This window comes from Petromyzon marinus, chromosome 53 (genome assembly GCF_048934315.1).
Source record: "Petromyzon marinus isolate PM22_M1 ecotype Great Lakes invasive population chromosome 53, UKy_Petmar_22M1.pri1.0, whole genome shotgun sequence".
NCBI lineage: Eukaryota > Metazoa > Chordata > Hyperoartia > Petromyzontiformes > Petromyzontidae > Petromyzon > Petromyzon marinus.
In genome coordinates this window covers 10069168-10096678 of record NC_133719.1, presented here as the reverse complement: position 1 = coordinate 10096678, position 27511 = coordinate 10069168, and the positions used below count along the sequence as shown (strand labels likewise).

At 51.8% G+C, this 27511-nt stretch overlaps 1 protein-coding gene across 2 annotated transcripts in view; it reads right to left on the bottom strand.

The window, feature by feature from the left end:
• The window catches only part of KPTN (kaptin, actin binding protein), a 44160-nt gene extending 19510 nt beyond the window's left edge, over positions 1-24650 (bottom strand). Inside the window, exon 1 of one of the 2 annotated variants that reach the window (XM_076051999.1) lies at positions 24543-24650. The gene's annotated coding sequence lies outside the window, so the exon portion shown is untranslated. Of the gene's footprint in view, positions 1-12155; positions 12325-24542 lie in introns of those variants that run through there. The other variant, XM_032974258.2, reaches the window with a different exon arrangement.
• Between the last annotated feature and the right edge of the window lie 2861 nt (positions 24651-27511).

The window sequence follows — 27511 nt, the reverse complement described above, 5'->3', positions numbered from 1 at the left end:
GAGTCTATGGGCAGTGCTGAGTCTATGGTGAAGTGTTGAGTCTATGGGCAGTGTTGAGTCTACGGGTAGTGTTGAGTCTACGGGCAGTGCTGAGTCTATGGGCAGTGTTGAGTCTATGGGCAGTGTTGAGTCTATGGGCAGTGCTGAGTCTATGGTGAAGTGTTGAGTCTATGGGCAGTGCTGAGTCTATGGGCAGTGTTGAGTCTATGGGCAGTGTTGAGTCTATGGTGCAGTGTTGAGTCTATGGGCAGTGTTGAGTCTATGGGTAGTGTTGAGTCTATGGGCAGTGTTGAGTCTATGGGCAGTGTTGAGTCTATGGGCAGTGTTGAGTCTATGGGTAGTGTTGAGTCTATGGTGCAGTGTTGAGTCTATGGGCAGTGTTGAGTCTGTGGGCAGTGCTGAGTCTATGGGTAGTGTTGAGTCTATGGGCAGTGTTGAGTCTATGGGCAGTGTTGAGTCTATGGGCAGTGCTGAGTCTATGGTGCAGTGTTGAGTCTATGGGCAGTGCTGAGTCTATGGGCAGTGTTGAGTCTATGGGTAGTGTTGAGTCTATGGTGCAGTGTTGAGTCTATGGGCAGTGTTGAGTCTACGGGTAGTGTTGAGTCTATGGGCAGTGTTGAGTCTATGGGCAGTGCTGAGTCTATGGTGAAGTGTTGAGTCTATGGGCAGTGTTGAGTCTACGGGTAGTGTTGAGTCTATGGGCAGTGCTGAGTCTATGGGCAGTGTTGAGTCTATGGGCAGTGCTGAGTCTATGGTGAAGTGTTGAGTCTATGGGCAGTGCTGAGTCTATGGGCAGTGTTGAGTCTATGGGCAGTGTTGAGTCTATGGTGCAGTGTTGAGTCTATGGGCAGTGTTGAGTCTATGGGTAGTGTTGAGTCTATGGGCAGTGTTGAGTCTATGGGCAGTGTTGAGTCTATGGGCAGTGTTGAGTCTATGGGTAGTGTTGAGTCTATGGTGCAGTGTTGAGTCTATGGGCAGTGTTGAGTCTGTGGGCAGTGCTGAGTCTATGGGTAGTGTTGAGTCTATGGGCAGTGTTGAGTCTATGGGCAGTGTTGAGTCTATGGGCAGTGCTGAGTCTATGGTGCAGTGTTGAGTCTATGGGCAGTGCTGAGTCTATGGGCAGTGTTGAGTCTATGGGTAGTGTTGAGTCTATGGTGCAGTGTTGAGTCTATGGGCAGTGTTGAGTCTACGGGTAGTGTTGAGTCTATGGGCAGTGTTGAGTCTATGGGCAGTGTTGAGTCTATGGGTAGTGTTGAGTCTATGGGCAGTGTTGAATCTATGGGTAATGGTAGTCTATGGGCAGTGTTGAGTCTGTGGGCAGTGTTGAGTCTGTGGGCAGTGTTGAGTCTGTGGGCAGTGTTGAGTCTGTGGGCAGTGTTGAGTCTGTGGGCAGTGTTGAGTCTATGGGCAGTGTTGAGTCTATGGGCAGTGTTGAGTCTATGGGCAGTGTTGAGTCTATGGGTAGTGTTGAGTCTATGGGTAGTGTTGGGTCTATGGGCAGTGTTGGGTCTATGGGCAGTGTTGAGTCTATGGGTAGTGTTGGGTCTATGGGCAGTGTTGGGTCTATGGGCAGTGTTGGGTCTATGGGCAGTGTTGAGTCTATGGGTAGTGCTGAGTCTATGGGGAGTGTTGGGTCTATGGGCAGTGTTGAGTCTATGGGTAGTGTTGAGTCTGTGGGCAGTGTTGAGTCTGTGGGCAGTGTTGAGTCTATGGGCAGTGTTGAGTCTATGGGCAGTGTTGAGTCTATGGGCAGTGTTGAGTCTATGGGTAGTGTTGAGTCTATGGGTAGTGTTGAGTCTATGGTGCAGTGTTGAGTCTATGGGCAGTGTTGAGTCTGTGGGCAGTGCTGAGTCTATGGGTAGTGTTGAGTCTATGGGCAGTGTTGAGTCTATGGGCAGTGTTGAGTCTATGGGCAGTGCTGAGTCTATGGTGCAGTGTTGAGTCTATGGGCAGTGCTGAGTCTATGGGCAGTGTTGAGTATATGGGCAGTGCTGAGTCTATGGTGCAGTGTTGAGTCTATGGGCAGTGCTGAGTCTATGGGCAGTGTTGAGTCTATGGGCAGTGTTGAGTCTATGGTGCAGTGTTGAGTCTATGGGCAGTGTTGAGTCTATGGGTAGTGTTGAGTCTATGGGCAGTGTTGAGTCTATGGGCAGTGTTGAGTCTATGGGCAGTGTTGAGTCTATGGGTAGTGTTGAGTCTATGGTGCAGTGTTGAGTCTATGGGCAGTGTTGAGTCTGTGGGCAGTGCTGAGTCTATGGGTAGTGTTGAGTCTATGGGCAGTGTTGAGTCTATGGGCAGTGTTGAGTCTATGGGCAGTGCTGAGTCTATGGTGCAGTGTTGAGTCTATGGGCAGTGCTGAGTCTATGGGCAGTGTTGAGTCTATGGGTAGTGTTGAGTCTATGGTGCAGTGTTGAGTCTATGGGCAGTGTTGAGTCTACGGGTAGTGTTGAGTCTATGGGCAGTGTTGAGTCTATGGGCAGTGTTGAGTCTATGGGTAGTGTTGAGTCTATGGGCAGTGTTGAATCTATGGGTAATGGTAGTCTATGGGCAGTGTTGAGTCTGTGGGCAGTGTTGAGTCTGTGGGCAGTGTTGAGTCTGTGGGCAGTGTTGAGTCTGTGGGCAGTGTTGAGTCTGTGGGCAGTGTTGAGTCTATGGGCAGTGTTGAGTCTATGGGCAGTGTTGAGTCTATGGGCAGTGTTGAGTCTATGGGTAGTGTTGAGTCTATGGGTAGTGTTGGGTCTATGGGCAGTGTTGGGTCTATGGGCAGTGTTGAGTCTATGGGTAGTGTTGGGTCTATGGGCAGTGTTGGGTCTATGGGCAGTGTTGAGTCTATGGGTAGTGCTGAGTCTATGGGGAGTGTTGGGTCTATGGGCAGTGTTGAGTCTATGGGTAGTGTTGAGTCTGTGGGCAGTGTTGAGTCTGTGGGCAGTGTTGAGTCTATGGGCAGTGTTGAGTCTATGGGCAGTGTTGAGTCTATGGGCAGTGTTGAGTCTATGGGTAGTGTTGAGTCTATGGGTAGTGTTGAGTCTATGGTGCAGTGTTGAGTCTATGGGCAGTGTTGAGTCTGTGGGCAGTGCTGAGTCTATGGGTAGTGTTGAGTCTATGGGCAGTGTTGAGTCTATGGGCAGTGTTGAGTCTATGGGCAGTGCTGAGTCTATGGTGCAGTGTTGAGTCTATGGGCAGTGCTGAGTCTATGGGCAGTGTTGAGTCTATGGGCAGTGCTGAGTCTATGGTGCAGTGTTGAGTCTATGGGCAGTGCTGAGTCTATGGGCAGTGTTGAGTCTATGGGCAGTGTTGAGTCTATGGTGCAGTGTTGAGTCTATGGGCAGTGTTGAGTCTATGGGTAGTGTTGAGTCTATGGGCAGTGTTGAGTCTATGGGCAGTGTTGAGTCTATGGGCAGTGTTGAGTCTATGGGTAGTGTTGAGTCTATGGTGCAGTGTTGAGTCTATGGGCAGTGTTGAGTCTGTGGGCAGTGCTGAGTCTATGGGTAGTGTTGAGTCTATGGGCAGTGTTGAGTCTATGGTGCAGTGTTGAGTCTATGGGCAGTGTTGAGTCTACGGGTAGTGTTGAGTCTATGGGCAGTGTTGAGTCTATGGGCAGTGTTGAGTCTATGGGTAGTGTTGAGTCTATGGGCAGTGTTGAATCTATGGGTAATGGTAGTCTATGGGCAGTGTTGAGTCTGTGGGCAGTGTTGAGTCTGTGGGCAGTGTTGAGTCTGTGGACAGTGTTGAGTCTGTGGGCAGTGTTGAGTCTGTGGGCAGTGTTGAGTCTATGGGCAGTGTTGAGTTTATGGGCAGTGTTCAGTCTATGGGCAGTGTTGAGTTTATGGGTAGTGTTGAGTCTATGGGTAGTGTTGGGTCTATGGGCAGTGTTGGGTCTATGGGCAGTGTTGAGTCTATGGGTAGTGTTGGGTCTATGGGCAGTGTTGGGTCTATGGGCAGTGTTGAGTCTATGGGTAGTGCTGAGTCTATGGGGAGTGTTGGGTCTATGGGCAGTGTTGAGTCTATGGGTAGTGTTGAGTCTGTGGGCAGTGTTGAGTCTGTGGGCAGTGTTGAGTCTATGGGCAGTGTTGAGTCTATGGGCAGTGTTGAGTCTATGGGCAGTGTTGAGTCTATGGGCAGTGTTGAGTCTATGGGTAGTGTTGGGTCTATGGGCAGTGTTGGGTCTATGGGCAGTGTTGGGTCTATGGGCAGTGTTGAGTCTATGGGCAGTGTTGAGTCTATGGGCAGTGTTGAGTCTATGGGCAGTTAAATTTCGATTTAAAGCTTTCGTGACTGCAATGATTCATCTTCTTTGGTTCTTTCGGTAAAGTCACGTAGAATGAGAATAAAATAATAAATTGATAAAATAAAATAACACAATAATATTCTCACGACGTTTCGGCCACAACACAAGCGGCCTTCATCAGGTGAAGGGGGCGAGACTGTCTGGTAGGACAGCGCTGGAGTGAGAGAGCCACGTTCAGATCACGGCTTTTAAGCTGTGTGAGAGGAACAAAGAGCCTTGACAAAGGAATTAGCATAAAATTTAGCATTGAAATGGCTGAATGATTAGCTTGTGACTGGTCACAGAAATAGCTATGTTAAAAGTTAAAGCATACACATCCGCAGAGGCACCCATTGTTAAAAGGAATTAGCATAGAATTTAGCATTGAAATAGCTAAGTTAAGGCATACACATCCGCAGAGGCACCCCTTGACAATGGGATTAGCATAGAATTTAGCATTGAAATGGCTGAGTGATTCGCTTGTAACTGCTACAGAAATAGCTACGTTGAAGTCAGAGCATACACATTCACCGAGGCACTTAGTACAAATCAAACAGGAGAATTTAGCATTGAAATAACTAGGCGAATTTAGCATTGAAATAACTGGGTGATTTGCTAGTGACTGGTCACAGAAATGACTACACATCTGAGCTATTCACAGTACTATATAGTGAACCAATAAAAACTAAAATATAAATTACCTTCATGTTATCAATAAACTCTATATTCTCCAATCAGCTAAGCTACCAACCATAAGTCGTTATATATCACAATGCTATATGGCGAAAAAATGGGTGGATTCTTACCCTCAAATTTCCGTACCACGGATAGCTACGGGCCCCGTTCAGACGGACGAGTTCGTCCATGGTCGGAACAGAGGAGGGGGAGAGAGACAGCTGCGAGGCCCTAGTATACTCCATGTTGTAAACCATACCATTAACCGTGGTGTGAGAGGTATTAAGAGGCAATGCTGGCGAAAGAGCTGCGGTCTGAAGGTCATCGTAAAATTACAATTAATTAAGACCAGAAATGATTTAACACATCTTTCCAGTGGTTACTAAGCCTGAATCCATCTTCTCGGTTGAAATTGTCTCTGTGCTTGTATATGTGAATGGCCTCATGAACGAATCTCTCATGGTAGCCGGTTGGTTTGCAAAGAACCTCCGTCTTGGAGAAGTCAATGTCATGTGAGCCCACTGAATTGTAACAGTGATCTGCCACGGCAGAAGAGTTCGTCTTACCGTGTTTCAAGTCTGCTTTATGTTCGCGGATGCGGTCCGAGATATGTCATTTGGTTTCTCCAATGTAGCTACTACCACAGAGGCACTTTAGTTTGCAAACGCCCGGGTACTGTATGTCTGGAAGAGCATCTTTTACAGATGGAACTAAATCACGGATTTTGTGTACTGTGTTGAATCGGACCTGGATCTTGTGTTTATTCAGGATTTTGGAGATCTTTTTAGTGACCCCTGCAATGTAGGGTAAGGTGATGGTTTTGAGTGGCTCCACAAGAGGATCCTTCTTCATGACTGGAGTGATGGCTTTGCGGATTGTGTAGTCGGAGTAGCCATTAGCCCTGAGAGCCTGGTGTACGTGCTTGAGTTCACTGGTAATGTGTTCCTGGTCGGAAATGCATTGGGCTCTATGGTATAGAGTCTTGATGAGGCAGTTCTTCTGGGATGGATGGTGGTGGGAATCCGGTTTCAAGTAAGCATCTGTATGGGTAGCTTTCCTGTAGACAGAGTGGCTCATTGAACCATCATGTCTCCTTTTAATTAAGACATCCAGAAAGGGTAGTTTGCCATCTTTTTCGACCTCCATGGTAAATCTATGGGCAGTGTTGGGTCTATAGGCAGTGTTGAGTCTATGGGCAGTGCTGAGTCTATGGGCAGTGTTGAGTTTATGGGCAGTGTTGAGTCTATGGTGCAGTGTTGAGTCTATGGGCAGTGTTGAGTCTATGGGTAGTGTTGAGTCTATGGGCAGTGTTGAGTCTATGGACAGTGTTGAGTCTATGGGCAGTGTTGAGTCTATGGGTAGTGTTGAGTCTATGGTGCAGTGTTGAGTCTATGGGCAGTGTTGAGTCTGTGGGCAGTGCTAAGTCTATGGGTAGTGTTGAGTCTATGGGCAGTGTTGAGTCTATGGGCAGTGTTGAGTCTATGGGCAGTGCTGAGTCTATGGTGCAGTGTTGAGTCTATGGGCAGTGCTGAGTCTATGGGCAGTGTTGAGTCTATGGGTAGTGTTGAGTCTATGGTGCAGTGTTGAGTCTATGGGCAGTGTTGAGTCTACGGGTAGTGTTGAGTCTATGGGCAGTGTTGAGTCTATGGGCAGTGTTGAGTCTATGGGTAGTGTTGAGTCTATGGGCAGTGTTGAATCTATGGGTAATGGTAGTCTATGGGCAGTGTTGAGTCTGTGGGCAGTGTTGAGTCTGTGGGCAGTGTTGAGTCTGTGGGCAGTGTTGAGTCTGTGGGCAGTGTTGAGTCTGTGGGCAGTGTTGAGTCTGTGGGCAGTGTTGAGTCTATGGGCAGTGTTGAGTCTATGGGCAGTGTTGAGTCTATGGGCAGTGTTGAGTCTATGGGTAGAGTTGAGTCTATGGGTAGTGTTGGGTCTATGGGCAGTGTTGGGTCTATGAGCAGTGTTGAGTCTATGGGTAGTGTTGGGTCTATGGGCAGTGTTGGGTCTATGGGCAGTGTTGAGTCTATGGGTAGTGCTGAGTCTATGGGGAGTGTTGGGTCTATGGGCAGTGTTGAGTCTATGGGTAGTGTTGAGTCTGTGGGCAGTGTTGAGTCTGTGGGCAGTGTTGAGTCTATGGGCAGTGTTGAGTCTATGGGCAGTGTTGAGTCTATGGGTAGTGTTGAGTCTATGGGTAGTGTTGGGTCTATGGGCAGTGTTGGGTCTATGGGCAGTGTTGAGTCTATGGGCAGTGTTGAGTCTATGGGCAGTGTTGAGTCTATGGGTAGTGTTGAGTGTATGGGTAGTGTTGAGTCTATGGGCAGTGTTGGGTCTATGGACAGTGTTGAGTCTATGGGCAGTGTTGGGTCTATGGTCAGTGTTGGGTCTATGGGCAGTGTTGAGTCTATGGGTAGTGCTGAGTCTATGGGCAGTGTTGGGTCTATGGGCAGTGTTGAGTCTATGGGCAGTGTTGAGTCTATGGGTAGTGTTGGGTCTATGGGCAGTGTTGGGTCTATGGGCAGTGTTGAATCTATGGGCAGTGTTGAGTCTATGGGTAGTGTTGAGTCTATGGGTAGTGTTGAGTCTATGGGTAGTGTTGAGTCTATGGTGCAGTGTTGAGTCTATGGGCAGTGTTGAGTCTGTGGGCAGTGCTGAGTCTATGGGTAGTGTTGAGTCTATGGGCAGTGTTGAGTCTATGGGCAGTGTTGAGTCTATGGGCAGTGCTGAGTCTATGGTGCAGTGTTGAGTCTATGGGCAGTGCTGAGTCTATGGGCAGTGTTGAGTCTATGGGCAGTGCTGAGTCTATGGTGCAGTGTTGAGTCTATGGGCAGTGCTGAGTCTATGGGCAGTGTTGAGTCTATGGGCAGTGTTGAGTCTATGGTGCAGTGTTGAGTCTATGGGCAGTGTTGAGTCTATGGGTAGTGTTGAGTCTATGGGCAGTGCTGAGTCTATGGGTAGTGTTGAGTCTGTGGGCAGTGCTGAGTCTATGGGTAGTGTTGAGTCTATGGGCAGTGTTGAGTCTATGGGCAGTGTTGAGTCTATGGGCAGTGCTGAGTCTATGGTGCAGTGTTGAGTCTATGGGCAGTGCTGAGTCTATGGGCAGTGTTGAGTCTATGGGCAGTGTTGAGTCTATGGGTAGTGTTGAGTCTATGGGCAGTGTTGAGTCTATGGGCAGTGTTGAGTCTATGGGCAGTGTTGAGTCTATGGGCAGTGTTGAGTCTATGGGTAGTGTTGAGTCTATGGTGCAGTGTTGAGTCTATGGGCAGTGTTGAGTCTATGGGCAGTGTTGAGTCTGTGGGCAGTGCTGAGTCTATGGGTAGTGTTGGGTCTATGGGCAGTGTTGGGTCTATGGGTAGTGTTGAGTCTATGGGTAGTGTTGAGTCTATGGTGCAGTGTTGAGTCTATGGGCAGTGTTGAGTCTGTGGGCAGTGCTGAGTCTATGGGTAGTGTTGAGTCTATGGGCAGTGTTGAGTCTATGGGCAGTGTTGAGTCTATGGGTAGTGTTGAGTCTATGGTGCAGTGTTGAGTCTATGGGCAGTGTTGAGTCTATGGGCAGTGTTGAGTCTGTGGGCAGTGCTGAGTCTATGGGTAGTGTTGGGTCTATGGGCAGTGTTGGGTCTATGGGTAGTGTTGAGTCTATGGGTAGTGTTGAGTCTATGGTGCAGTGTTGAGTCTATGGGCAGTGTTGAGTCTGTGGGCAGTGCTGAGTCTATGGGTAGTGTTGAGTCTATGGGCAGTGTTGAGTCTATGGGCAGTGTTGAGTCTATGGGTAGTGTTGAGTCTATGGTGCAGTGTTGAGTCTATGGGCAGTGTTGAGTCTATGGGTAGTGTTGAGTTTATGGGCAGTGTTGAGTCTATGGGCAGTGTTGAGTCTATGGGCAGTGTTGAGTCTATGGGTAGTGTTGAGTCTATGGTGCAGTGTTGAGTCTATGGGCAGTGTTGAGTCTATGGGCAGTGCTGAGTCTATGGGCAGTGTTGAGTCTATGGGTAGTGTTGAGTCTATGGTGCAGTGTTGAGTCTATGGGCAGTGTTGAGTCTATGGGCAGTGTTGAGTCTATGGGCAGTGTTGAGTCTATGGGCAGTGTTGAGTCTATGGTGCAGTGTTGAGTCTATGGGCAGTGTTGAGTCTATGGGTAGTGTTGAGTCTATGGGCAGTGTTGAGTCTATGGGCAGTGTTGAGTCTATGGGCAGTGTTGAGTCTATGGGTAGTGTTGAGTCTATGGGCAGTGTTGAGTCTATGGACAGTGTTGAGTCTATGGGTAGTGTTGAGTCTATGGGCAGTGTTGAGTCTATGGACAGTGTTGAGTCTATGGGCAGTGTTGAGTCTATGGGTAGTGTTGAGTCTATGGTGCAGTGTTGAGTCTATGGGCAGTGTTGAGTCTGTGGGCAGTGCTAAGTCTATGGGTAGTGTTGAGTCTATGGGCAGTGTTGAGTCTATGGGCAGTGTTGAGTCTATGGGCAGTGCTGAGTCTATGGTGCAGTGTTGAGTCTATGGGCAGTGCTGAGTCTATGGGCAGTGTTGAGTCTATGGGTAGTGTTGAGTCTATGGTGCAGTGTTGAGTCTATGGGCAGTGTTGAGTCTACGGGTAGTGTTGAGTCTATGGCAGTGTTGAGTCTATGGGCAGTGTTGAGTCTATGGGTAGTGTTGAGTCTATGGGCAGTGTTGAATCTATGGGTAATGGTAGTCTATGGGCAGTGTTGAGTCTGTGGGCAGTGTTGAGTCTGTGGGCAGTGTTGAGTCTGTGGGCAGTGTTGAGTCTGTGGGCAGTGTTGAGTCTGTGGGCAGTGTTGAGTCTGTGGGCAGTGTTGAGTCTATGGGCAGTGTTGAGTCTATGGGCAGTGTTGAGTCTATGGGCAGTGTTGAGTCTATGGGTAGAGTTGAGTCTATGGGTAGTGTTGGGTCTATGGGCAGTGTTGGGTCTATGAGCAGTGTTGAGTCTATGGGTAGTGTTGGGTCTATGGGCAGTGTTGGGTCTATGGGCAGTGTTGAGTCTATGGGTAGTGCTGAGTCTATGGGGAGTGTTGGGTCTATGGGCAGTGTTGAGTCTATGGGTAGTGTTGAGTCTGTGGGCAGTGTTGAGTCTGTGGGCAGTGTTGAGTCTATGGGCAGTGTTGAGTCTATGGGCAGTGTTGAGTCTATGGGTAGTGTTGAGTCTATGGGTAGTGTTGGGTCTATGGGCAGTGTTGGGTCTATGGGCAGTGTTGAGTCTATGGGCAGTGTTGAGTCTATGGGCAGTGTTGAGTCTATGGGTAGTGTTGAGTGTATGGGTAGTGTTGAGTCTATGGGCAGTGTTGGGTCTATGGACAGTGTTGAGTCTATGGGCAGTGTTGGGTCTATGGTCAGTGTTGGGTCTATGGGCAGTGTTGAGTCTATGGGTAGTGCTGAGTCTATGGGCAGTGTTGGGTCTATGGGCAGTGTTGAGTCTATGGGCAGTGTTGAGTCTATGGGTAGTGTTGGGTCTATGGGCAGTGTTGGGTCTATGGGCAGTGTTGAATCTATGGGCAGTGTTGAGTCTATGGGTAGTGTTGAGTCTATGGGTAGTGTTGAGTCTATGGGTAGTGTTGAGTCTATGGTGCAGTGTTGAGTCTATGGGCAGTGTTGAGTCTGTGGGCAGTGCTGAGTCTATGGGTAGTGTTGAGTCTATGGGCAGTGTTGAGTCTATGGGCAGTATTGAGTCTATGGGCAGTGCTGAGTCTATGGTGCAGTGTTGAGTCTATGGGCAGTGCTGAGTCTATGGGCAGTGTTGAGTCTATGGGCAGTGCTGAGTCTATGGTGCAGTGTTGAGTCTATGGGCAGTGCTGAGTCTATGGGCAGTGTTGAGTCTATGGGCAGTGTTGAGTCTATGGTGCAGTGTTGAGTCTATGGGCAGTGTTGAGTCTATGGGTAGTGTTGAGTCTATGGGCAGTGCTGAGTCTATGGGTAGTGTTGAGTCTGTGGGCAGTGCTGAGTCTATGGGTAGTGTTGAGTCTATGGGCAGTGTTGAGTCTATGGGCAGTGTTGAGTCTATGGGCAGTGCTGAGTCTATGTGCAGTGTTGAGTCTATGGGCAGTGCTGAGTCTATGGGCAGTGTTGAGTCTATGGGCAGTGTTGAGTCTATGGGTAGTGTTGAGTCTATGGGCAGTGTTGAGTCTATGGGCAGTGTTGAGTCTATGGGCAGTGTTGAGTCTATGGGCAGTGTTGAGTCTATGGGCAGTGTTGAGTCTATGGGTAGTGTTGAGTCTATGGTGCAGTGTTGAGTCTATGGGCAGTGTTGAGTCTATGGGCAGTGTTGAGTCTGTGGGCAGTGCTGAGTCTATGGGTAGTGTTGGGTCTATGGGCAGTGTTGGGTCTATGGGTAGTGTTGAGTCTATGGGTAGTGTTGAGTCTATGGTGCAGTGTTGAGTCTATGGGCAGTGTTGAGTCTGTGGGCAGTGCTGAGTCTATGGGTAGTGTTGAGTCTATGGGCAGTGTTGAGTCTATGGGCAGTGTTGAGTCTATGGGCAGTGTTGAGTCTATGGGTAGTGTTGAGTCTATGGTGCAGTGTTGAGTCTATGGGCAGTGTTGAGTCTATGGGTAGTGTTGAGTCTATGGGCAGTGTTGAGTCTATGGGCAGTGTTGAGTCTATGGGCAGTGTTGAGTCTATGGGCAGTGTTGAGTCTATGGGTAGTGTTGAGTCTATGGTGCAGTGTTGAGTCTATGGGCAGTGTTGAGTCTATGGGCAGTGTTGAGTCTATGGGCAGTGCTGAGTCTATGGGCAGTGTTGAGTCTATGGGTAGTGTTGAGTCTATGGTGCAGTGTTGAGTCTATGGGCAGTGTTGAGTCTACGGGCAGTGTTGAGTCTATGGTGTAGTGTTGAGTCTATGGGCAGTGTTGAGTCTATGGGCAGTGTTGAGTCTATGGGCAGTGTTGAGTCTATGGGCAGTGTTGAGTCTATGGGACAAACTCGCCGCTGGCGATGGCATCCGTTCCAACACGAGAACAACAACAACAATAAAAACACCTCAACGCATTCATCGTCAACAACAACAAGAGCGGGCGCGCTTCAACGCGCGTGATGTAACTGTAACTCGTGGGCGACGTTTCGGCTCAGAGCCTTTCTTCACAGCACACACACACACAACATACACGCACGCGCGCAAAAGTACTGCGATCGACCAGCTCATAGCCAAAGCATCACCGACAAAGATAAAAATCGATAACGACTTGGGGTCGCTTGGCCAAGTGCAGCGCGCTACGAACCTTCGCTGCACAGAGACAAAGCCCGCCCGGGTAGCCTTGGCGGAGTGTCGGGGCAAGGGCACAGGCGATGTGTGACTGCACGCAGCGTGGGGGAGGGGGGAACTCTCGCGAGATCAACGGGGAGGCGCGGGTGCCGCCATCTTGGGCGAGGAAGGCGGCCCCCGCCGGCCTCCCTGGGGGACGCCGCGACGTCATCACCACGCGCGCGACGGAGTTGAAGCCACGAGACGTTGACGGATAGAGCATCCCACTCCCTCCACCAGCCCCCTCCCTCCACCAGCCCCCCCCTCCACCAGCCCCCCCCTCCACCAGCCCCCCCCTCCACCAGCCCGCTCCCTCCACCAGCCCCCCCCTCCACCAGCCCCCCCCCTCCACCAGCCCCCTCCCTCCACCAGCCCCCCCCCTCCACCAGCCCCCCCCTCCACCAGCCCCCTCCCTCCACTAGCCCCCACTCCACCAGTCCCCCCACTCCACCAGCCCCCCCCCTCCACCAGCCCCCTCCCTCCACTAGCCCCCCCCCCTCCACCAGCCCCCTCCCTCCACCAGCCCCCACACCACCAGCCCCCTCCCTCCACCACCCCTCCCTCCACCAGCCCCCCCCCCCTCCACCAGCCCCCCCCCCCTCCACCAGCCCCCCCCCCCTCCACCAGCCCCCACTCCACCAGCCCCCCCACTCCACCAGCGCTTCCCCCTCCACCAGCCCCCCCCCCCTCCACCAGCGCCTCCCCCCTCCACCAGCGCCTCCCCCCTTCACCAGCCCCCTCCACCAGCCCCCCCCCTCCACCAGCCCCCCCTCTACCAGCGCTTCCCCCTCCACCAGCCCCCCCCCCTCCACCAGCGCCTCCCCCCTTCACCAGCCCCCCCCTCCACCAGCCCCCCCCCCTCCACCAGCCCCCCTCCACCAGCCCACTCCCACCACCCCCCTCCACCAACCCCCTCCACCAACCCCCTCCACCAGCCCCCTCCACCAAATCCCTGACTAATTGGCCGTGTCGGGTGGTGGAGGATTACGACACATCTATAAATAACGCGATCTAACCCAAAAAAACCCTTTATTGTGAATAATATTGGTGGCGAAAGCCTACTGCGCGTTAACCCGCTCTGGAGTTTGCTCGTGTGGAACCAATCCGAGTGACATCGCGCGCGGCCAAAGGCCAGTGTAGCCAATTGGAAATTGTACAATACCAGGTAGTCCTCTACTTACGATGGCCTTAACGACGGAGATGCGTTACGACGACCCCCACATCGTAAGTCAAAAATTGTCGTAAGTCGAAGATGGCCTTGGCCTTAGCCTACCCAGGAGTCTTAACAAATGGTGATAATTTAGCAAAACAGAGCAATTTACAGTACCGTACTGTATAAACTATATGCTGTATGTATTTATTAATTACAATACTGTATTGCACAGTAAAATGTAAAGTAAAAAAAAACAAGGTAAATTCTTAGCCTACCGATATGAACTGCAATTTCATAGGCGGCTTTTTTCAGGAAACAATCCTATCTGCTATAAAAAAAAAAACTTATAACATGCATTGAGCGTATGTATCGTAACGTGGCAACTCCAAAATGAAATCGCTAAAGCTACGTATCATACATGCATTGAATTACGTCGTATCGCTATCCTAACATCGAAATATCGTAAGTCGGGGACTATCTGAATAAAAACTAACTTTATTGCCCGCCCAAGGACGGGTGTATATTGCAGTAAATCTGACACATTAAACAGAAAAATTGGTCAGCTCATGATTATTAATGAGGGGGGGGGGTTGCCCTATGTGGAGTGACGTCACCCGCTAATGGTTATTGGGTAGGGGTGCGGCAGGTGGAGTGACGTCACCCCCTCATGGTTATTGTGGAGGGGTGCGGCAGCTGGAGTGACGTCGCCCCCTCATGGTTGTGGAGGGGTGCGGCATGTTGAATGACGTCACCCCATCATGGTTGTGGAGGGGTGTGGCAGGCGGAGTGACGTCACCACCTCATGGTTATTGTGGAGGGGTGCGGCATGTGGAGTGACGTCACCCACTGATTATTAATCAGGGGAGGGGCATGTGGAGTGCGTGACTGTCAGTGTAAATTTACACGCAAGCATGAATATTAATGAAGGGGGGGGCTCTTTTGAAGTGACGTCACGCACGGATGTCGCAGTGTGCTACGTAGACTTATTTTTTACCATCACCTTCTGTAAAGAAACATCATATTTTAAGCGACTTTGCTTAATTAATGAATTAGCTCGACCTCCCTCTGCGTTGGTGTAAGAATCCACCCACTCATGAATATTAATGAGGGTGGGTCTCATGTGGAGTGACGTCACGCGGGGGGGTGTGCCTCGTGTGGAGTGACGGCACGCGCGGGACGGACAGACATTTCTGGGTGATTATAGTCGGTAATAATGTTGAGAAGTGCCAGATGATTGGAAACGGCGAGTTGCTTTATTTATACTGGTAGGAACCTCCTGGTTACACCAGCCCACAGGGGATTATTGTGTCCGTCCGTCGTGCATCCAAAAATAGGAGGGGTGGAGAGGGGAGGGAGGGGCTCGGTGGGGAGGGGCTGGTTACCCCGTGGTGCCCTTATAAAACTCAAACGTTTAATTAACCTACTCACGCCTGCTTGTGCCCGCCTTCACAGTCGGGCATATTTGCCGAATACACCACGCCGCCGTTGACCCTGGCCATTGACCCTGGCCATTGATCGAGCAACCCAACGTTCCTATCAGCTCCCTCCGCAGGAATGTTTAACTTGCAGCCAAAGGAATACTTCGCCGTCCAGAGCAGTTTGCACACTTTTGTCGAGGAACCATAATCATCGGCAATCGCGTGACTGTCATTTTTTTTTTCAAAGTCCGATCACATATCCCGCACGGACCTCGGCCCCACCCGTGCGAGTTGGTGACGCGGCGTGGTGCTCCGATCCGTTCGTGTGAAGGTCGGCCGGGCGAGTTGGCAGATCAGGGGGAGATGGGAGCCACGGTACAGGAATGTCGTCACCTGTTTGGGTCCGACGGTTTACTCCACGTGCTCAAGCGATTGCATGGTCGTGAACAGCGGTACAGGCGGAACATTTTTAAAACCACATCAGGGGGATTTTATCTTCATGCCGTCCGCTTGAACTTGCCCGGGAGGTGATGTTGCACTCACAATCGCCTACTGCGACGGCTTGTGACAACTTGATTGAGCAGGGCCCATTGGCACTCTTCACCGCAGCACCTGCAGGTCTTAGACACAGGATGTCCTGGCCAGTCCCACAAGGCACATCTTGGGAAATCCTCGGTCCTACGTTTGACGAAGACCCTAGGGATGAGGCGTTATGGAGGGGGGGGGGGGGTGAAACTGGGCCAAGTACTTGATCATCGAATATAGAGATGCGATGACTGGACGAATCTCACAAATTGTTGTAAAAGAATGTCAACATCTATCCGTTCACATTGTGTCGCTGGATGAGAGTCGCAGAACATGCTTACCAACAAGGACACTGAATTGCTTTTGATAACGATGAAGTGTTGTGTAAACCTAATTATTACTGGCCGAGACTAATTCGAGAATCCATCGAAATTGAATGCAAATAATTTTACCCGCTTTGACAGCTACAGGCTGTGCGGCCTGGAAGCATATTCAGTCGTACATCTTACAACTAATATTCCTTAGAGGAAACATGCAAATTAACCGATTACTAATAATTACACCCCCCCCCACCCCCCTCTGATCTCTGCACCCGATGGGTTCAGTGATGACGTCGTCCTGCTGCTGCTCAATTCAAGACCGGAAGCAGGTGGATTGATTCATTATTCTGGCAAATTACCCAATAATGCTGGTTGATGTAATTACCAGCGAAACGTCGTACGACTCAAATTGTAAATGTTGTTGCCATACTCTCCAACACACCGGTGGGCCAAAGTAGTATTTGGCGCGTTTACACCCCCCCCCCCCCCCCCCCACGAAACACGGGGAATGGCTTGATGCCACAGGTTCTTCACGTTCTGCAGATGTAGATGCCACCACCGCCATCTATTGCGCGGCGGTTGAACTTACGACTCTCGGTCTGAACAGGCAACTGGACGTTCGGACCAGGTTTGTTCGCATCTCTGAAAGTTTGCGAGTAGAATGTTCGTAAGCGGAGGAGTCTCTGTATTGTAGTGGCAGTGCCTTATGTCCACAATCCCGACTCGAAGGCATTCCCCGAGCTGCGGGGATGCCTACGTCACTGCCAGCGCTAAAATGGCACCAAACGACGCGTTCGTGAACCCTTTTCCATCGCGCCCTTTTCAATTGTCAAGTTTATTCCATGTCAACAAAGCACTGCCCCGCCCTCACTCCCTCCTCGCCATTCGAATAGCGGTAAACCCAACGCGAAAAGGCCGCGTCTTGGCAGCCTTGCAAATATCAGGCGGGTGCAAGGCCTCTATGGTTCTACTGGAGTTGTTGGGAGCTGGGAGGGGGGGGGGGGTGTTAGTATTCGCTTTACCATGGGGAATAGAGTTGATTGCACGAGACCAAGAAGAATGGAACGGGTCGTGGTCTGTTGTCAGAACTCAGGCGTTTTGGTTTGTATACGTGCTGCTGTGGTTGTCCCACCTGATTTCGATCGCAACACAAGCAATCGTCACGTCGTGATCTATTATTTTTCTACCTACGTGACTTTACCGAAAGAACCAAAGAGTATGGATTGCTGCAGTCACGAAAGCTTCAAATAAAGATTGTTGCGTCACATTGCCCCAAACCCCACCCACCAAAGTTTGCTATGTGAACCCAGCTGAAACGACGCGGTGGAAATGCTCAACTCACGGTGTTTTAAAATCGATTCGGCGGCACAGGGGTCTCAATCGCGCCAGAGTTCTAAAACAAACCATTTTCGTTTTTTTTACTTTTTACCAGGAGAGGCCCTAAACGGAGCTTTAAAGGCTCTTTTTCAGATGTGACTTGGCTACAAATGACAACTCAACGAAGTGGCTTATCGTGTGGAAATGTATAGCAATAGCCAAATGCTCTAAACGCGTGATGTGAATTCTCAACGTGGAATGGAAAACCGGGGGACCCGGAGAAAGATCCACGCGATCACGGGGAGAGACATTGCAAACTCCAAATATACAGCAGCAGGCCTCAGGGTCGAGGTCGAACCCAGGAACATCCTCGAACCCAGGCGAGGTAGTTAACATCTCGAATCCAGTTATGGATTACCTCCGCTCCGTCACCATCATAAATGCAGCCCTACTGCGGGCGATGGATAAGTTGGGCACCACGTTGCCGACACTGGGGGGAGGGGGCAGCGGTCTGCCGCTGCTTTCTAAGAAATTCACGACTGCGACACGTGTATACTTATTACACGGGTTAGTGCGTCAAACGCATTTGCTTCCCGTTTGTCGCGTGTCGATCAAATAAAACCATTTTCGTTTTAATCCTCGGAGCTGGAACAAGCGCAATTAAGTAGCGAACTAAATTTGATACGACGTTTTCTTTTGTTCGTGTGTGTGTGTGTGCGTGTGGGAGCGCACGCAGTCATTGGTGACCGAGCCGAGACCATCACCAGCTCCCTACCACTCGAGAGCCCGGGTTACAAAATAAAAATCACGGGAGGCTGACACTCAAGATTCAAAACCGCAGGCTCTCTGCCACCGGTGCCGGCCACGACGGCGTCTCTGGCGCGACATCACCACCCAGTGCCGTGAAGCCTTTTCCGGAGGATTCTCCCGGCGTGCCGTTTCGGCAGAGAGAGGGATGACATCCCCCCCCCCACCCCGACGTTTCGCTCCAAGCGGTTGGGAGGGCTTCTTCACAAACCACACCGCGATACAACCCGAAGGGGGGGGGGGGGGAAATCAACCACTTTCGGGAGCGCCAAGTAGCACAGCCACGAAAAAAACCTGAGCAGTTCTGAGCTGCGTAACAGCCGGGCCAATTGACGGCACTCGTAACTCGATAGACTCCGAGGAGGAGAGGGACCGACGGATGGGCGTGTGTGTGTGCTGTGCCGGCCTTCATAGGTGCTGCTCGCCAACAGCACTTGCCCCTAGAGTCTGTTACAGGCTACACGGGGATCTTTATCTTTGTGTGTGCGTGTGTCCGCGTCGGGAAGTTTTTTTTTACAAAGTCAAAAACTCGGACAGGCAAGAACTCATGGAGACACGAGGAATATGACCCCCCCCCCCCTCTTTCATTGTCAATTGTTCTCAAAATAAAAAGGACAAAACAAAATGACAAATAATACAGTACTTGTTCGCTACGGGTAAACGTCAAAAACGCAAAACGTAACAGCGATATCCCGAATGTAACAGCAACGTGAGAAAACGATAACTTTTCCGTCAAAAACGTGACCCCCCCCCCGAGGTGAACGTTAAAACACAAAAACAAACCGGACACACGAACAGACTCGATCCGCTTCGCAGATTTTCGCAACAGAAAAAGAAAGCGCGCACACTCTCCCCTCTCTCTCTCGAGCCAAACCAAAAGACAAACACAAATCGGGAACAGCAGGAAGTCGGCGCGCGCGCTCGCGCGCGGGGGAGAGAAGAAAACAAAGAGAGGCCGGACAAAAAAAAAACTGTGGACGCGTCGTCTCATTTCATTACCTCCACGGACCGAAGCGGCGAGTGCAAAGCGTGTCTTGGAAGTGAGCCTGGTCCCAGTACACCATTCCCCCCCCCCCCCGTCACGGGTGGACGACCTCTTCAACACTGCCCAAGCGGGCCCCCCCCCCCACCGCAGTCCACGCGTGACCCACAACACGACCCGGGTCAATCGGTCAGCGCGCGCCAACACCGGGAAAAAAAAACACGTGACTTGGGCCGGACCGCCGGGCGTGGCGTGGAGGGGGGGGGGCAACCAGGTCGCCTTGGTAAACCGTGGGGGTTTTAAAATCGACTTATTATTTAGAGTCGCGTTATGAAGGAAGACGCGACCCGACAGCAAAACGCTCGAGAATCTTGCGGAACGTGGTGGGGGGGGGGGTGACCCACGGGGCTTGCGATGTAATTGCATTACTGCCCATGACCATATGGAGGGGGGGGGGGGGCGACCACTTGAAACGGATGCACTAAAATCGATTAGTGCGGCCGTTCTAAAATGGCTTATTTTTCTCTACAACCGCTTATGGCGACTGTGGTCATCCTCGCAGCAGCGGCTTTCGGCTCTTCATCGAAACGAAGACGGTGGTCACCGGCATCGCGTGCTTTCAGACCCGCTTCCGCTGCCGTCTGGAACGCTCTTCCTTCCGATAGTAGGAAGCCACTGGAGGAGAGCTTTGCACTTTCGCATTTGTATTGAAAACTCATTTCGTTAGAACTGCTTTGTGTTTAGTTTGTCGTCCTTCCCACGCGCCGCCTTTTACCACGGTTGGCTACGTACGGCGCGAAAGAAGTTCAACATACATACATGCGCACTCGATATTTTTCGAACTGGCAAAAAACACAACGCCTCTGTGGGTCAGCTAAATTTTCACAAACTGTTACATCTGCACCGATCCAAGCTTGGAGTGTCAACGGCACCGTTTCCATCGCAAATGGACGGGCAGAAACTACGCCGTGGCGGTAAAGTGGTTGGCGAATTCCAACGCACCAAGACAGACGAAGTGTTGGTGCGTGCCACCGTGCCGGTGTCAAGTGCCACAGAGTGACGGCACCGACGCACGCCGTCGCAGCATCACGAGGACTTCGCGCGTGCAGAGATCCGCCCCGCTGCAAACGAACCTCGATCTGATATTGCGTGAATGTCGAACCTTTGTTTAAAAAAAAAAAACTACAGAAAAATTATGTTATTGGGCAGTAGTCACATGTGGAAACGCAGCACGCGTTTAACACAATCCATAGTCTTCACCCCCCCCCCCCCCACAATGCATCACAACACTGGTGCTACTTATGGAGCGCGGGTCTTTTTTTTTTACCGGGGAACATTCCGTCGCATTTGCGGCAGGAAGGGTGCTTCCCATTGCTGCACGGTAAAAGTTTTGGCTTCAAAAGACCACATTCCGCATTGTGGAATGGGCGTTCTTTTACCAACATTATTTGCCTCGAAAGCAAAACGCAACCCACCAAACTGGCGTTCATCTGCTACATTACTCGCCGTGTGACGGTGCGCCAACGGCGCCGACTAAAAATTGGATTCCGTCGCTCGATATACGTGCAATTTAATCCTAAGTACGAATCCACGATTATACTGTTCGTGTTATTGGCCGCGGAAGAAGAAAAAAAAACCTGCAGCCACGAGAGGCGCTACATGCAACACGGTGCAGAAAAAATATGCAGAAAAATCGATTCTGAGCCGCATTGGAGCAGCAAATTGTCATCCTTAGGTTGGTGTCCCGGGCCTATCCAACATGAGTTTTAGGCTTATTTTTAAAGTTGCAAAAATGTAACTAAATATCAGTAAGCCGCTACGGCAAAGCTCTTGTAACCTCCACGCACTGATACCATATTAAGCCATATGGGTGCGATGCGTCACAGTGACATTACCAGAGTGCCATACACCGTATGGGTGTGATGCGTCAGTGACATCATTGACGCATCACACCCATACGGTTTATGGCAGACATCACCAATGCCATAAACCATATGGGTGTGTTGTCAGTGAATTCACCAGTGTCATAAACCGTATGGGTGTGATGCGTCAGTGACATCACCAGAGTGCTATAAATCGTATGGGTGTGATGTCAGTGAATTCACCAGTGCCATAAACCATATGGGTGTGATGTCAGTGACATCATCAGTGCCATAAACTGTATGGGTGTGATGTCAGTGACATCAGTGCCATAAACCGTATGGGTGTGATGTCAGTGACATCATCAGTGCCATAAACTGTATGGGTGTGATGTTAGTGACATCAGTGCCATAAACCGTATGGGTGTGATGTCAGTGACATCATCAGTGCCATACACCGTATGGGTGTGATGTCAGTGACATCATCAGTGCCATAAACCGTATGAGTGTGATGTGTCACAGCGACATCACCAGCGGGCCACCGGCTCGCTGGGCTGTATCTTAAAAAACAGCATTTTGTTTTCCTCTCAGCCTACACAAAAAAAAACGCCTACAAGAGAAGAGCCGTTCAATATTTTTGGGCTGCGTCTTCCCCTCGGAGGAGAGAAAGCCGGACATTATAGCGACTCGGGCCGTGGCCGGCTCCGTGATCGCAAGCAGCCGACAAGATCACCGGAGCAACACCCGGCGTCTTTTATCAAATGCGGCACCCATCTCTGTAGTCTTTAGTGACAACAAAAAATTGCCACGACGATCCGAGTTTCCGTCCTCCACGCTGGACTCCTCCGTGTCCGAAATCGCCAACCAGGCACGGTGTGGAGCGGGCGGGCGTTTCAATCCGGCGAGACGGAGCCCTTTAAGAAAACTTAAGCGTTTCGGCAAACAGGCGCAGTACATGCATGGTGTTCATTTCCATCCCCCCCCGCAGCCACCACCACCACCGCCGCCACCGCCACAATGCACGCGAAAGCCCGACGGGACGCCTCCTCCACCGGATAAAAATAAAGACATCCGCGACGAAAGTCGCCGTCATCGTTGACCGCAGTCGCCTCGGCAAGAATGCCACCACCGCTCCATCGTGCTTCACAAAATAAAAACGAATACAAGAATCAAAATCGCACAAACAGCGTCGTCGTCGAGAATAAAACAAAAAAAATACGGTCAGGAGACAAAACAAAGACGGCAACGCTTAAAACAACACAACAAACGTAACATGATTCGGCGAAACGGCAGTTTAAATGTAGTTCATTAGTAACACTGCTTGTAGCGCTGTAGGGTGGTTGCATTGATCAGTATTGCTTCAATAGTAACGCTACAGCTGACATCATGATGGTCCCATACAGACGCCTACGCAACCAATACATTAAATACTAAATGCTTCAACGTAACACTTTTTTTTAAATCGCACGAACACACAAAGACGGCTGAAATAAATACGGGTGAAAATTACAACGATTACACGCGCCCCCCCCCACTCCCCACCCTTAGTTCCCTGTTAAACGCCATCGAGATTTTGTTGTCAAATTGAAATCTTCCCTCCTCCCAGCAGTGCTCCACGGGAGCAGCTTCATCAGAGATTCTCTATAAAGACAAGGGAGGGGGGGGGGGTTAGAAACTCGGCCTCTCCCCCGTCACGCTCCCGCTCTCCCTCGCTACGTCGTTGGCCTCCGTACGAGTCTCGCGGGCCGGAGAGCAACGTTTGGCGGCAAAGCTGCTGCTGGAGCTTGCGCGGCTTCGGGTTTGAACGATGCGATGGGAAACGATGCTGCTCAAGAACAACAACAACCAGATGATGACAAACGGCGCCCAGGCCAAATTGGTAGCCCTAAACGTATTCGTAACCCCAACCCCTGGTCAATTATTCTTCTGCAGAGTCACCTGCCGCCTCATTCCCTCTTCATGTTCCCGATGCATCGCACGGTGGATACCCTAGAGGGGGCCCACGGGCCGGGAACGGCACGCGGCCACATCATGGGCCGTCCTCCCCTTCACCAACGCGGCCACACAAACGACGGCACAAACGACGGTCACCCATCACCGCACGCATCTTCGCGGGCACTAAATCGCAATTAAGCGTGGGAATATTTCCGACCGGGCGCGCGCCGCTTATAGTTCTAGTAGCGGCGCTCGGGCCACTCCTGTCACTGCGAGGGCCTCTTTATACATCCGTCGACAGGAACATGATTCTTTGCGCTATCGTTGTTGGATAACGCCGACACGCGTGTGTGGTTGCCTGCCTATTCAGCTTCCCCCGGCAACAAAAGAGGTTCCCACTCCCCCACCCCATCTCTCCCGTAAATTATCACGCCGCGCCAATTGTCCACGACAAAAAAAAACTTGACTTTAGGTTGGGCAGGAAAATTCGTCCACGCGGCGGTATTTTAGCACCACCATGGCCAGCCGGGCGGGAAGGAGGCAACGTCCACCACAGGGCCCTCCTGGGCTCCCCCAACACCGACTGGGGCTTCTCTCTGACCCCCGCAGGCCCCCCCCCCCCACCCAGGTGGACGTCACCCTTGACTCCCCCTCATGCCGCGCCTAACGGCATGGGCAGTCGTGGTCAAAAATGATTTCAAATTGCGATCGACGCTCGGCTGGAGTTGGGGGCCGCGGCTGCGATCACTAACGACGTAAATGACGACAATCCCGATAATAATAATAATACAAAACACGCACAAAATATATACGTGAGCTCAAAGTGCATTTCACTGGGCGGCTTTGAAGCAGCTGTGGAAGCATTTGGAATGTGGTGTAAAAACTTCCAAAGATAAGTCTGGGTGACCTGTAGCCAAAAAGAAAACACACAAAGTGATCCCTACATCGTTTAAGGAGTGGCCCCGCCAACTTTATCCATCTAATCCGCAGCTTCTGTGGGCAATGACTGCAGGAAATTATTCCAAAAACACGGGTGAACAGATATCGGTTCCTATTTGTCATGCCTTTGAATGAGAGGGGGGTGGGTAGACTGATCCTGGTTACCACCCGTCTCACTCAACCCCGCAGAAAACCGATGACCCCTGCATCGATCACCACAGTAGTCCCAAAACATCGTGACAACACCCCGCCCCAAAAAAAACAGCCAACGCCGATGGCTGGAACCCGTCCCAAACACCGTTCCTCGCAAGCAGCCATGGATAACAGCCCTTCCAAACCATCGGCACAACACCAACCAGCCCCCCAAAGCCACCGTCACAGCACCCTTTCCAACCAACCACCATAAACACCCCGTCGCTAACAGCCATCCAAAACAACACCACCACCCCCGCAAATCGATCATAACCCGCGCGCACGCACGCACGCACGCACCCCAACCGTCTAAGCGCAACTGGACAAGCTCCGTCCCCAAACACCGGTCGGCCGCACAACCACCATCAATCCCAAACGACCTTCACGACACCGGCCTTCACCTGCGTAGAACACCCGTTAAAAACACCCCCCACATCGGACGATCACCGCACCCACTCGTCCCCCTCCCCCTCCCGCATCTACAGCGGCACCATTAACGCCGATGGCCTGCGATGGTCACAGGCCGTGCGCTGTCCGACCCTCCCAACACCCCCTGCTGAGCCCTTACCCCCCCCCCCCCCACCTCTCATGGACACGCGATCGTCATCGTCGCGACCACGACAATTTCGGCTCGAGAGAGCAGCCCAAACGGCTTATTAGAAAAATTACCTGCAAATAAATTAAAACACCAAAGCGTGTGTGCACCACTACACAGACTTAATGTGGGAGGAAGGACCCGAGCCACGTTAGGCCGATCGGCACCAACATGGGGGGGGTAAATTTGAAAACGGAAAAAATCTAGGCCGCGCACGTTACTTGCGGTGTCGCAAGGAGACAAATGGAGATTCCCCGTCCACAGCAGCGGTGGAGGGAGACCGACGCGCTGCCGTGGGCGCACGAAATGAAAACGGCATCACCTTTGGTTTCTTCTTATTCCGAAATGCGACTTCCTTAAGCCGTCGCATTTTTCCCGCACGCAGCGTCCGCCTCCGTGCGCCGCGCCGAAAAAAAGGCAAACCCCCAGTGCAGTGGGACGGAGCCGTGGGCGGTGGCTCCGAGCGAGCCGGCGGAACGATTCGGCAGAGGAATGAGTCACGAGGAATGAGCCGCGGAGGAGAAAGGGGAGCGCGCGTCGTACGCACGAGTGGATCCAACCCGAGCGGTGAAACGTTTGACTTTTTTTTTCCGAGACTAATTGTAGCTGCACATTTTTTGTTAAAGGCAGAGAAGATCGCCCCCCACCCACCCCCCACGCAACCCAAACAAGCAGCTCTTTACCCTGTAGCTTACACACCCGCACACCGCCGTGTGCCCTTGCGCAGTGTAAAAAAAAAACGAGCTACCGAGAACACAGCCTTTCAAAGCGACGTTAAGGAGCACTCCCCATCGCGCTCTGCAGCGGCTCGTATGAAAAGCGGGGCAAGTTCACGCTGCAGCGTGAACGTCAAATACAAAAAGTGTCTTTGTTATTTAACCAAACGGCCACCCTGCCCCCCACACACCCGGGGGGCCCCCCACGCGTCCACGCATGCAAGAGGCAAGCCGTGTGGAGCGTTTTTTTTTTCACTTGGTTCTTCCTTACAAAAGAAAATATAAAACACGGAGCGGGGGAAAGAAAATAAGTTAAAGTAGAAAAGCGACCGACGCCCCAAAACGCGCCGCAGCATTCGTCCGTTTGCCTAAACGGTGGCCTTCGCGTACGGGCCGCGCTCGTCAATCGTCAGCCACGATCAAATCCGCTGCTGGATGACGGCCTGCCCTCGAGGCGTCGTCGACTCTCGCACCATCCTGCGCAAAAAACGCGCGCGCGCGAACAGATTCCAGTACTTCGTCTCCGTGGCGGAGACATCGACATTGCAGGACCGCAGCAACAACCAAAAAATGGTGAAGGCACGGGGGAGGCCTTCATCCAGCAGTGGATTGATCAGGGCCCGACAATGCTGTATTCGGGGGAGAGCTGCGGAGCGTTGCGTTTGCGGCCTTAACGATGCCAATAGCGGCTGCTGCGTGTCACATTCTCACGCATTTGTCCTCAAAATTAATCGATGGCGGATAATAATGTTACACCTTCCGAGCCGCGCGAGGTGACGTCACAGGGAGGCGACTTCACGGTGTGACGTCGTCGCACGGGCCGAAAGGGCCTCAAAACCTTCTTAGTGCCGCTTTATTTGCACTCGAGCGCAAATGGTCTTTGGGAAATCCTTTGGGGAAAAGTGGTCAGTTTTCTCCAGAGCCAGTCCCGAAAATATCAATCCAAAACTTGGGTCTAAAATTCCGGTTAAATTATATCTTTCACGAGGGTTATCATGACCACATTTTTACACACAGACAGAAGGCCAAAAATGCATTCGACCTTAAGGGTTGGAGAACACTAAAAAAAAGAGACTGAGTTACGGGCGGGTCATTGGCACGCGAGTGACATTCCTCCCAATCGTACTTCGGCTGCTTATCTATTGGCAGGAGAGTAGCCTCCATTCGGAATGATCTCCACGACACAAAGCCATCACTGTGGTCGCACAACCCCGGGTCACGAAGCCCGGGGGACACACGCAAACCCTCACGCGTGGCCGCTAACCTTGCGCGGAGCTGGCCCTTTTGACGGCAATTAACGAACCTACGGATGCCGCCACGGTGCAACGGTGATCACACCGGGACAACCCAGAGGAGGATCGCTGGTGCAAAATCCTGAATAGGAAGTTGAAACCGTGGGGACACCCGAGTCTTAAGTCCGCCCGACCCCAATGACCCGCCACAGCCTCTCGCCGCCCGGCAGTATAAACGGGCACGCCGCAGTCGCAACGATCGGCAAGGGGTGTGTGCGCGGTGGGGGTTCGGCGTGGGCGTTCCCACCTTTTTTCGAAAGATGGTCTCTGGCCGATGCGAAAGAGGAGTAGGCCAACGGACATTGCTTGAGGAGAGGAAGGGGATCGCGCTCTCGGGGCTCCATCGAGCTGGAGGTCCCCCCTACACGCCAGCAGTGGCTGTGGGCGAGTCGACTCCAGCCGCTGCTCTTTTAACCGCGACCTCTTTTTATACAAGACCCATTCGCGGCCGAATCTCACGACCCTGGCTGGAGGCTCAGCGGCGGCGGTAGCAACGGCCATCGTGACCGCCCCCACCACCGCATCCCCCCGCTGCCCCCGCCCCTACAGCAACTCATGAAAATAAGCGCCGAGCCACGGGCTGCATTTAGTGATATATATACTGTATACAGATATAATAACTTTTGTATATTTATATAGTTACGCACGCAACGTCACAGATTAACTCTAATGTATAAAATTAGGATTTTTTTCGTGTTCTCCCACCTCTCGACCCGCCTTTTTTTTGCTACGTCATCCGGTGTGACGTCATCCGGTGGACGTCATCCGGTGGACGTCATCCGGTGGACGTCATCCGGTGGACGTCATCCGGTGGACGTCATCCGGTGGACGTCATCCGGTGGACGTCATCCGGTGGACGTCATCCGGTGGACGTCATCCGGTGGACGTCATCCGGTGGACGTCATCCGGTGGACGTCATCCGGTGGACGTCATCCGGTGGACGTCATCCGGTGGACGTCATCCGGTGGACGTCATCCGGTGGACGTCATCCGGTGGACGTCATCCGGTGGACGTCATCCGGTGGACGTCATCCGGTGGACGTCATCCGGTGGACGTCATCCGGTGGACGTCATCCGGTGGACGCGACCGTCAGAGGGGCGTTCGTCCTCGTCGTCGTTGCCGGGGAGCGCGGGGGCTCGGCCTTTCCAAGGCTCTGCCCCCCCCGCCGTAGTGTTTACAAAAAAAAAAGTTCAACGCTCACGCAAAGTGCGCCGAACGGTGCCGACGTCGTAACGGTAGTGTTCCCATGATGGTGGGGGGAGGGGGGAAAGACCGGGGGCTGG